At 40.3% G+C, this 11029-nt stretch overlaps 1 pseudogene; it reads left to right on the forward strand.

Annotated features, from left to right (window-relative positions):
- The first annotated feature begins 1710 nt into the window (after positions 1-1710).
- LOC140233882 (uncharacterized) lies at positions 1711-10701 on the forward strand (annotated as a pseudogene).
- Positions 10702-11029: the final 328 nt, after the last annotated feature.

Genomic DNA, 11029 nt, shown 5'->3' on the forward strand with positions numbered 1-11029 from the left:
AAAGAAGCAAACATTTTCTTATCATTCTCTTTATTTTCCTTGGCCTTTAATCGCAAATATCTCAATTCGGCAAATATGGACTTATCGGTTTTTGCAAACAAACACTTCATATGTACTGACTGACTGTTATCATGTAGGGATTTAAGGGGTCATTTTGGTCAAAGGTCAAGGTCAACTCCTCAAATTTCACCTTTTCCATCATAATTATTTATGCAATGACTGCAGGTAATTTTTTTCCTCGAAACTTGTAGTGTATAGATGTATTTTCCAATCAAGATTATCTGGGATCTCTTTTGTTTTAAGTCCAAAAGTTCAAAGGTCAATTGAAAGTATTAAAAGTGCATGGTCCCGGTGTTTTAGTCAAATGCGTACACGGACGCACGGCGCAAGTTTCCTATAGAGACCTACGCTATCGACTCCTTTTTAGCGCTTACGCTGTGGCCCACTTCCCCGAGTCAGAAGAAGTCCGATTTACTGTAGTCAGTGGTCGGATCACAGTTCGGCTCATGACTCACAAACTTCTTTTGTGATGTCATAATAACAAGCACATATGCACGCACCCTGGCATTACTACAGACTGCGCGATGCACAGAAAAGACAACGAAGGCAACGTTACTTTATTGCAACACCTACGCACTTTACTCTTGATGACAGCTCAACTTCGGTAATCTTCGTATGAATGCTAACGGTGATCGGCAGTAACATCAACAGCGCCTTCTACACTACCGGACACTATGCACTCTTAAATATCAGTTATTTTCTTTTTGCTACATATATCTCGGATGTGGTTAAAGGTACCATCATGAAACTAATATTACATGTTGATGCCTGTTCTACCTGACAGTGATTCTCTCGAGAATTTTTTTTTTTTTTTCGGTTGCGCGCGCCCGGTGGCTGCCCGCCAGCAGAGCTCTTAATTCTTCGCTTATTTCTCCTGTTGTAAGTTTTTCATTGAGTGTGTATTGTATTCTATCTTTGAATGTTTGTCTTCAAGCACTTGCTGGACAAATTGTAGTGACTTTTGTACAGTTTTTGCACATTTACAGTGGATTGATTTTTCAGTACAGCACAGTGTATACAGTGCAGACAACCACAGCCATTTCATACTTGCTATAGCATAGGCTTCACTGCACTTGATTCTGTGTGGTTCACTCTCACTGACACAATGTCACCATTGGCATTGCATTCTTTTGTATTTGTTGCCCTTCTTTTGTGTAATAGCACTCAGCTATCACAGACCTATTGTCGTATGTGTGCTACCCAGCCTGGTATGTCCCATGGCTCTGCTTCTGTACAACCGAAGGGCAAGTACATTGGGAGCCCCATACTGTACTACTCCAGTACTGTATCAACCTATCATGTAAAGTTGCTTATATGTGGGGACATTAACCCGAATCCAGGCCCTTCTGAAGATGCAGGGGCGGATCCAGGAATTCCGTAAAGAGGGGGCGCGTTTACAAAATTAAAGGGGGGGGGGGGCGCACGCACCCCTCCCCCATTTTTTTTTCTTTTTATTTCTCTTGTTTCAACAAAAAATAAAGGGGGGGGGGCGTGCGCCGGTTGCGGTCCTCCCTGGCTCCGCCACTGAGATGTGTCTGATTCTATAACTTTTGGCACACGCAATTCTAGGGTTCGATATTCTAGTGAGCTTCTTCACTCATACAACTGTGGCAATAAATCCCCAAAATGGCGTGAAGAAAACAAGGAAATATGGAGGAGTATTCTGTCCCTGGGTATCGGTCGGAGGTCGAAGACACATCGAGGGAAAAGAGGAGGTTATGACAAATTTAGTGACCATCTTAGATTCTGTACAATCAATGCCCGATCCCTTTGTAATAAGTCAACAATTTTTCAAGATTTTGTTGTTGATAACAAGTTTGATGTAGTTGCAGTGACTGAGACTTGGCTGACTCCATTAGATGATGCAACCATAACAGATCTCACTCCACCCTGTTTTGTATATATTTCTGCACCAGCCCAGAGCCTCCAGGCGTGGTGGAGGTGTTGGGTTCTTTTACAGGGACAATCTCTCTGTAGTTCTCAATCCATCAGATCACCATTTCAGTTTCGAATCTATGTCAGCCGTGGTCCCTAGCAACACTACTAGTCTTGAGATTGTAGTTATGTACAGACCACCAGGATATCGTTCTTTTTCATCTTTTATTGATGAGTTCTCGGATTTGTTAGATGAAAAGTTGTATAAGTTACATTCTCTCGTAATCACAGGAGACCTTAATATACACTTAGATAAGCTCTCATCCCAGTACATGCAGAAGTTCAACGACCTCGTCGATGGCCATGGACTCCGCCAGTTGGTGACTTCACCTACACATGATCATGGCCATATTCTCGACGTCATCGTGATACGGCAATCTGACAGACTGCTATTTTCTAACACACGAGTTATCCCCGGCATCTCCGACCATTCCGCCGTAACCTGCTTGTTTCGTTTTAATAAGCCAGAGAGGAATTCTCATCTCGCAACATAAAAGGCATCAACAGGACTGATTTCGCCAACGACGTGTCTGACAGTAACATTTTGTCCTTGTCAACAGCTGACGTTGATGATGCCGTGAACCGCTACAATTCAGAACTTAGCAGGTTACAGGACATTCACGCACCAGCCAAGACTCGGAAAGTGAGGTCTCATCAGTACAGTCCCTGGTATGACTCTGGTATCTCTGAAGCAAAAGCGGCGGCGACTTGAGAGGAGATGGCGCAACAATGGAAAGCTGCAGACAGACAGAGAGTTATTCTGTGATCAGAGAGACCGAGTAAACTACCTTGTGTTCAGAGCCAAACGCATCTATCACACCAGACTCATCGAAAACTGCGGAGATGATCATAAGAAGCTTTTCAACGTCGCCAATCGACTTTTGAACCCCAAATAGTCATCTCCATTGCCTAAACATGTCGATGGCTGTGCCATGGCTGAAAATTTTAGTCAGTTTTTTCATTCGAAAGTTGAAAAAATCCGAGATAATTTCAATTGTAATGTTGTACTACCTGAATCTGAACCTGTTACCTCTTCCACACTGGAAACCTTCCAAAATACAACTACTGATGAAATACTTCTCCTTCTTCGTAAATTGCCTCCTAAATCCTGTCCATTGGATCCGGTTCCAACCATTCTCTTAAAAGACTGCGCACCCACGTTTGCCCCGATTATTTCTCAAATTGTTAACCTCAGTATTGAGCAAGCTACCGTACCCTTATCTTTAAAGAAAGGTCTGATCCGTCCTTTGCTGAAAAAACCTTCAATGGATAAGGAATCACTGACAAGTTATCGTCCTGTATGCAATCTTTCATTTTTGTTCAAGATTTGAGAGAGAGTTGTGTTTTCGAGACTCTCAGACTATATGCTGGAACATGGTCTATTCGATCCTTTACAGTCGGCTTATCGCCCTCACCATAGTGTGGAGACCCTTTTGATAAATGTTTCTAGTTATATTTTAAGGGAAATGGATTCCGGATCCGTCACAGCAATGGTTTTGTTGGATCTGTCTTCGGCCTTCGACACTGTAGATCACATATTTCTTGTCTATACACTTACAAGTTTGGGTATCCAGGGACAGGCTCTCGAATGGTTTAAATCATACCTATCACACCATTCACCGTCTGTTCTTTTGAATGGTGTCACATCGTCTTCAAAGCCATTAGGCTGTGGTGTATCTCAAGGCTCTGTTGGCGGCCCCACCCTTTTTTCTATCTATTTGATCGGTCTGCGGAAAATATTTCAAAGTCATTCTGTTCTGTATCATGTATATGCAGACGACATACAAGTTTTCGTATCTTTTCCACCACATCAAATCCAAGCATCTCATGCACTGCGCTGTCTAGAAAATTGCATCATTCATATTGATGCTTAGATGAGGTCTAATTCATTGCTTCTAAACCACAGCAAGTGTGAATTTATCCTTTTTGGTTCTAAATTTCAATTGAATAAGTTGGATATTAATTGTATTTCGATTGTAGGTAATAATATCCCTCTGTCAAAGTCATGTCGCAATCTGGGTGTTATGTTTGACTCTCACATGGCTATGTCTGATCAAATCACCAAAATTTCTAAATCAGTCCGTTATCAATTGCGCAATATTGGTTTTATTCGCAAGTATTTGACTCGCTCTGCCACGGAAAAACTTGTTCATGCACTTATTTCTTCACGCCTTGATTTCGGTAATGGTTTGTTTTTCAATCTACCAAACTCACAAATTGCCCAGTTACAAAAGCTACAAAATGCCGCTGCACGTATTGTTTCTTTGTCAAGTAAACGTAGTCATATCACACCTATCCTGAAGAGTCTTCATTGGTTGCCTGTACAGGAGCGTATTCGGTTTAAGTTACTTCTTTTGGTTTATCACGTTATTGAGGGAACAGCTCCTGATTACAATGTTTGTTTGTTTCGTCAATACCAACCTTCACGAACTCTTCGATCCTCAACTTCAGGTCTCTTACATATTCCGTTTTCTAGGAAATCTTGGGGGGAACGAGCTTTCGCTCACGCTGGACCAGCACTGTGGAATTCACTTCCTCGTGAGCTGAAAGACTCGAGTTCTATAAAATCTTTCAGGAGTGATTTAAAATCCTATTTGTTTAGCAGTGCATGTTGAAGACCAGTGTCTTTTGAAGTTAGACTTTCATGTCTTTTTTTTTTTTTTTTTGCTTCTTCATCTTCTTCTATTACGGTGATGTATTTGTATCTTCAGTCTGTTTGCTTTGATGTACAATTGTAAAGCGCCTTGAGCATTTAATCAAAGTGGAGAACGGCGCTATAGAAATTGTATTTATATATTACTATTATTATTTAGAGTTATAATGTCAACGGTCATCGGTCAAAGGCCAGATTAAAATGATATAAGTTTATTATCTAATACTTGAATTGCTTTTAACATACCTTTAAAGAATACTGAATGCATAAATAAATCAAAGGGTCAAAAGTCGGTAAAAATCCTCAAATCCCGATATATGCAGGTAATAACAATAATTATACTTGTTCTCCTAAAAAAAAGATATTACCATTCATCCAACAAACCTATATCAAGGAAAGTAAACAAGAAACAAATTTGTAACAAACAGGTCAATTTGATATTTGCCAATTACATGAAACTGTCATCACACACTGTCAAGACGTATACTATTTGGAGAACCATGCGTAATGGCGGAGGCATACCAGTCACCCTAGCGACATTTTTGGTTCATCTCATTCGTCTGTTTGAAGTTACGTTTTATATTGAAAACCTATCTAGGAATTTTTACCTCTGCCAAGGAAGGAAGGGTTTAAAGTACAAAAACAAGAGATAGAAATTAGGACAGTCATATGAAAAAAAAAAAAATGTCAGAGTAGAAAATAATGTCTCCTGAAACAGATTAGCAATTAGACTTATTAGAAGATATTCGTTCCATTGAAAAATCGCGAGTTAAAACTGATCGATTCACTTCATCGCCCCCCCCCAAACATATGTCGTTTTCGAGCCCTAAATTATTACCTCACAAAATGATTTAAAACTAATGGCCCGAATTCACAAAGATGGTAAAAATGAAACCATAGTTTAAACCATGGACAAAAACCATGAAGCGCCAATTGTCACATGGGATATTTCGTTACGAATTCAGTAAATTTGTCGGTGAAATTATTATTTTGTAACGAAATGACAGCATGTTGTAAATAAATGAACATTTTGTCCACGACATGATAATTGTGTTATTCACACGAAACGATCATTTTGTCGACAAAATGACCAATTTCGTAGCGAAATATTCTGTGCGACACCTGGCGCTCCATGGTTTCTGTCCATGGTTTAAACCACGGTTTCATTTGTACCATCTTCGTAAATTCGGGCCAATATGAGTGCAGGGTACTTTGGGGGCGTCATTCGTAAAGCACGCAATGTCAGATGCAATTATCAGAACTGTGTTTCTTCGCATCGTTTTTTTTTTTTCCGGCTGAGCCATTAAAACGTACAATTTATTTACCTTATGTTTTGAGTTTGATGTGGAGAGTGAATTGAGTGATGACGTTGCCAATGACACGGATATTAACGGTGGAAAAGTCGATATTTTCGTAATTTCATGCAGCTGTCTGTCAGACTTAAGACGCCTTTTTCTTTCACCATGATCCTAAACGCCGACGCCTCGTATATTTTATTCACTGGCGGTCAAGCTAAACAGTCATAATCTACATCAGTCCGACAATTATTTCTAACTGTTCTAATTTTTAGCAAATTCTATACCAGCGGCACTCGCTGCTCTGCTGGATTTCCCTCCAGCTAAATAGATTCAGTAAGTGGCATACACACGTAGATGTAAGAGTTAATGTACTTGACTAAGTTCGTATATTAGGACAAAAAGTGAAACCTCAAACTACGTCGGAGAGTCAAGACTGTGACGCAAAAAAATCATAAGTAAATGTTTTTAAAAGATAACATCTGTGTTCTCAATAGTAGTTCTAACATACATTGTAGATTAAATAATCAAAGATATGCAAAAATAATAACGAACTTGTACTTGATTCTGTGAAGAAGAGACCTCACTGCTTACTTAGATCATGCGGAATTCATGCTTTACGGCGCCACACAGCAGCAGCGCATATTCAGCGCAGGGCTGATTCGTTCCATGCGTGACGTCATAATATCAGTCCCCAAAATTTCGCCGTCATATTGGGTTCGGGCGTTGAGAAAAGGGTGTCAAAGCACCATCTCTTCATCGTTCGAGAGACGTTTTCACGTTTGGAAATTAATCATTCGTATTGTTATAAAGACTTAAGCTTTCCAGACGTGTATAATTCACTTCATTTATGAATATCAAGTTATTTTTCCCGTGATGACTATTTTGATCGTGGTTTGTCTGTTTGCAAAATAACTCAAAAATTTAAGCAGGGGTTAAGATGAAACTTCCATAAAAGGTCGATATTGACGAAAGGAATATGTCATCTAATTGAGGTAGTGATCCGAGAATTTTTATGTGGATTTGTAGGATATTTCATCTTTTGGCATATACGTAGGTCAACGAACTTTGGGTTCAAGCTATGAGTATTGCAGGTTTATATAACGTGCAATGATGAACAAAAAATGCTTCTATTTTGGGAAGTTGCATGCGTGTGAGGACCGGCGAAAATGAGTTGCTGGGATGGCAGTGGTTTGTGCCTTCTGAGTATACAGTATTCTAGTTTCATGTTTTGATGTTTGTCATGTCACTAATTGTGTAGACAAGTCATGTCCCTTGTTTTTCATTGATTTCCGGCTAACAGTCAAGGCTTATTAAATAATATGCTTGATATTTTATTTATCTTCTTCTTCTTCTTCTTCTTCGTCTTCTTCTTCTTTGGCCATTACCGGTTAGATACCAAAACTTTGCCCGATTAAACATGTCAAATAATTTTCTTTCTGTCGCTAGGTCCCGAGGTGGCAGGCAGCGCTCATGAGGAAAATAGGTGAGAACTAAATAGAAAACAATACATTCTAGACATTTTTTTTATTTTAATGTTATGAGGGGTATACGTCGATTATCGAAACGTGACCATATGTTAAGTTTATGGCTGTAGATAACAAGTTTGTAAAAGATAAGAATAAGTCACACATTCATGAGAATTTTATGCCTTGTTTATAGCCATAGGTTATTTGTCAAGTATACACTTTATCGTACATTGAAACTCTTTCTTTGCTCTCAGCTCAAAGTCATATTCGTTGTTATTTTTTTCTTCTTTTTAGGCCTTCCGAAATGAAATAAATTATTTGTTAAACATTTATGGGATAATGGTAAGCCTACCTGCTTTTAGTGAACGTCTAAATGCATGTTATTCTATCAAGGTGAAAACTTGATGTGAATGTACGTTGATTGTATTGGGAATAGTATTTGATTCATATGAGTTTGAGTGGGAATTCTGGTTGAATTCCCCCCCCCCCTTTTCCCGGTAATCATTGATTAAAAAAAAAAGAAAAGAAAAGTCATGGCGAGATCGCGTAAAGAAACTAACGAGATCCGGATAAGGGGAGAAACGATAAGAGAGGTCGGAGTCAGGCCGGTGTAACTTGGGGGGGGGGGGGGGGAGGGTTAAGGACACGGAACCACATCCCAATAGCGAAAAAAAAAGATAAATAAAAAGAAACATGAACAAGTCGCGAAAACCCTCTCCCCCATATTTGCCAGCAGCAAAAAACAAAACAAAACAAAACAAAACGAAAAAGAAAAAAAAAGAAAAAAAAAGAAAAAAGAAAAGTGCGCCCCATTAAAGAAAGCAGGAAACTATCTTTGTGAGGCGATTGTATTGGTACCAGAAAATTACGATGAAGCCTGGCCAGAAGAAATAATAAAATTGCATTTTTTTTTGGGGGGGGGGGTGGGGGGTGGGGGTGGGTAGGGACTGTTATTGTTATTATCATTATTATCATCATCATCATTATTTTGCTTGTGAGCTGATTAAACTGGAAATGACACCAGGACTATTTTGTTTTTTCTTCTTTTTTGCGCCACCAATGGCGAATATGAATTTGAACTGAAAGGTCCAATTTTTCTAGTTAAGAACCCTCCCATAAAAATCCTATAGTTACGGGCCTGGGACAGTACATCGATACCAAGACAGCTTAAATGAATACGTCATTAATATATATGTAAATGTATTAATTATTTCTTCCGAAGATCATGCAATCCTGACAACGTTTTACTCTTGAAAATCGCCGGAAATGTACCAGCCGGCAAGTACCGCGAGTTGGGCACTCAAATGGGTTTTGAATATGATGAGCTGACGCAAATTCGAGACAACAATCCCAACAATTACCAAATGGCCACCATGGACATCATGAATAAATGGAAGAAGGGTCGAGAAGCGAACCTTCGGTCTAGTCTAAGAGAAATACTGAATCAGGTGGAATTGCGAAACTTAGTGGAGAAGTATCTTGACGATCCTCATCCGATTTGAGGCTGCTGAACCTGGCTTGGAGAATCCATAGCGTAAACGCTTCCCTCAGTCAGCTCGCGTTCATCATACACACAAATACCATTTTCCGCCAGTGCTGGCGAATTTGAATGACTGAGGCTGCGTTCACATAGAAGTATTCGCTATTCGCTATTCGCTATTCGGTATTCGCCATTCGGTATTCGGGCACCGAGTACACCATCACCCGCACCGTCAACTCACCATCCCATGCAGTGAGGATTTCTTCCTCCTACATCCCAGCAAATCTTATTAACAATTTCTAAACTGCATCAGAATGTCAGTCTACATGCTTATTTTTGCTAAAGGGCAAATCCAGACCAAAAGTGTCATTATTTCATAAACGAGAGACGGTATACGCTGCAAGAAAATTGAACAAGCTCGATTCCCACTTTGCTATACTTTTCGCAGCTATTCGGTACTTTCGAATAGTGCCCTCCTATGTGAACCGGTGTGATGAAATCCTATCGTTCGATTCAAGCTATTCGCGTGCCCTCGAAAAACGAGCCCGAATACCCGAATAGTATACTTCTATGTGAACCCAGCCTAAAGACATGAGCTAATTTGAATGCCCGTTTTACGAATTCGAAAGGCATATGTGCGAATTTCATTGACCGAAATGCCAAATTGAACGAACAAGTTGCAATTTTGAATGACAGAATGTGCAGTGACGAGGATTTTTGCTAAATTGAATGAACTTTTTATCAGATGGACTGACAAAAGTGCGAAATTACCCGTGAAAACCTATACTATCTTCGAGGGAAAATTCTGTGTGAGACGTGACGCGGCGGATGGAGTGAGGCGCCATTTTTATACTCTCGATACCACTACTAAACTTACACAAAATTTTCATTTTGGAACAACCTGACAAGCTGCAGGATCTTCTGGATATTGACTTGAATAACTTGTCTCTTGGAATATCTACGTCGAGTATCATTTCTCCATGCCTAAAACCTATGAACTAAGAAACGCGGCGCCAGTGCAAGTTCCACCCAACGCCCTGATTTACCGGATGATGCCTCATCACACGCGGGAACCTTTGGCGGGGACCCCCAACCCACACTCGCTGATCTTCAGAAGTCATTGAACGCCTTCTCAAGTAAGGTTTTGCGCTAAATTGGAAGATATTCATACTGATTTGGCGAATATGAAGAAGCGAATGCTAGACCTAGAGTCAGCTGTCGCTGACAACTCGGCCCGGGTACTTGATCTGGAGAAAGGAAAATTGCCGGAAACAGAAGCTAAGTTAAGGGAGGAAATCGACGCTCTGAAGGAGAAGCTTACGCTGTCTGAAATATACCAGGAAAGGAAATCTCCTTTTCTACGGCCTTCATCAAGCCCCCAACGAGGATGTATATGCAGTTCTACGTGGTGCTTTTGTAACCCTTAGTCTGTCGCAAGAGGAGTCTGCGTCTATCGCACTTGTTAATGCCCATCGCCTTCCCCAGCGAAACGCAGCTACCAGTGCACCCCAGCCCATAATTGCAACATTTGTGTACATGTATGAGCGAAATCGCGTTCTTGCTACCTACGAAGGAAGATCTACCCGTCGCGGAACACCCGACGATGGAGCTCAAACGCGAGGTCCAAGGATTTCTGTCCGCACCGATCTACCCCCCGCCCAGAAGGCCAAGCGAAGCGTACTTGCAGCCAAGGCGTACAAGATGAGGAAGGACGAGAACCTCTCCACATAAATAACCCTTTTTGGAACTAAAGTCGTCTTGTTCAGCAAAGCGAAAAATACCACCGCCTGGCAAGCTTATAAGGAATAGCTGCACTTCATTCTGTTCTTACTTCATTTCCATATCATATCAGATCAACGGTGTTTTTCGGCTTGTGACATGCCATCTGCTCGAGGTAACACGCTTCTATCCATATCTTTCAAAGTAATACTGACATTGATAATGAAACATGCCATAATATTATCAATAAAATTTTGAAAATTGAAATAAATTGTCAAACTAGACAGTTTGAAGTAATATAGAAGAAACATTGCTCATTGTCATGATTGCATATAAACTAAATTTTGCCCTAAATTGTGTGTTTTTTTTTCTTTTCTTTTCTTTTTCTGGCACAAAGGACATTTTTGTAAGAACACGA

Source organism: Diadema setosum, chromosome 10 (genome assembly GCF_964275005.1).
Source record: "Diadema setosum chromosome 10, eeDiaSeto1, whole genome shotgun sequence".
In the NCBI taxonomy this organism is placed as follows: domain Eukaryota; kingdom Metazoa; phylum Echinodermata; class Echinoidea; order Diadematoida; family Diadematidae; genus Diadema; species Diadema setosum.